This window comes from Vigna radiata, chromosome 5 (assembly GCF_000741045.1).
Source record: "Vigna radiata var. radiata cultivar VC1973A chromosome 5, Vradiata_ver6, whole genome shotgun sequence".
Classification (NCBI taxonomy): domain Eukaryota; kingdom Viridiplantae; phylum Streptophyta; class Magnoliopsida; order Fabales; family Fabaceae; genus Vigna; species Vigna radiata.
This window is the reverse complement of record NC_028355.1, coordinates 34,540,742-34,542,347: the sequence shown is the minus strand read 5'-3', so window position 1 is coordinate 34,542,347 and position 1,606 is coordinate 34,540,742.

The window sequence follows — 1,606 nt, the reverse complement described above, 5'->3', positions numbered from 1 at the left end:
TATATATATATATATATATATATATATATATATATATATATATATATATATAAAAGTATATCTTTTTTCTGTATTTAGGTTGAATTGAGATTTGAATTTTTTATATTTTTACTTAGGTTAAATATATTTTTAGTTCCTGTATTATCAAGCGGTTTTGGTTTTAGTTTCTTTTTCAATGTAAGGTACATTTTAGTCCTCTTCCTTAAGGAAACTTTGATTTTAGTCCTCCAAAACTAACGGCGTTAAAAAAAAAGTTGATCTGGCTTACGGTGATATGCCACGTATTTTCTTTTTCTGACATCTTTCAAAACTTTTCTTCCTCCCTCTCCTTGTGACTCGTTCCTTACATCTTCGTCCCTCTGCCACCAAAGCTGAACTCTCCTTCTTTCACCGGAAAAGATACCCGGCGACGTTTTATTGCAACTATTATCCCAACAAAACTCAAACAAAGCCTTGTACACTGTCCCAAAAGACTCGTTCACAATTACCCTTGAGGCATGAAACCCCTTAATTAGTGGCCAAAACCTTTCTTCTTCCTCAAATCACGCCAGAATTCGCGATTCTGGTTTGCTTATGAGAGCAGATTCGTTGTTCTGGTTTTTAATTCGCAGGGTTTGAGTCATAAGGATGGATGCAAAGGAGACAAACTCAAGGTGCTCCAGTGATAGCGGCGCCTAGTGGCGCGACGAGATGGACGGACCATATTTGGGGGTTTCAAAGGCGTGCTAGATTTGAACCGCAAGAGACGTGATTTTGCATATCTGAACTTGGAAACACTTGTACAGCTGCACCTCCTCTTTCTTGATAAAGAGACAAAATAGAGAAAAGCTATTGGCAGCTATCCAGAAGCGATTCCAGCCTTGGCAAATGACAAAGAAATTTAAATTGGCGCAACATGAGAAAGAAATCGCGTAACCAGAAATCGAGAGCGAGAATACTGGGAATTGAGGTAAGGAAATCGAGTAACCAGAAATCGAGAGCGAGAATACTGGGAATTGAGGTAAGGAAATCGAGTTGGGAATGAAAGAAGGGTTCTGATTAGAAAGGAAGAATGAATGGGAGACTTTGAAACCCTAAAAGAAGTGAAACAAAGCAAAAATAGAAACACAAAAATACAAAACAAGGGTGAGGAAATGAAGACGAAAGTGATGAATGTGATGGTTATGAATGAATACTTTGGTGTGGTCAAGGGTGTGTGGTGGGTCTTCGATCGTAGGATTCATTCATAGGATCTTAGGATTGGTTTCCAAATTATAATTAGTTTCGGTTTAATCAATTGGGGTTTTGATTTTGTTTTGATTTTGTGATTAGAGATTGTGAAGTTTTCGATTTGGGGTTGGTGTTAATTACATGATTTGAGATCTGAGGTTCCTTGGTGGTTGTTGTTAGAAATTTGAGTGGCGTCAATGAAGGTGCTGGTGTGAACTGCCATGGAGTCGCAATGACCGGCGTTGTGTGGAAGATGGAAGAAAGAGACGAGGGAGAAAGAGAGAGAAAAACTGAGAAACACTTACTCAAAAGAAAAATCATGTCAGTCTACCGTTAGCCACATCAGCTGGTTTTTAATTGTGTTAATTTTGGAGGACTAAAATCAAAGTTTTCCTAA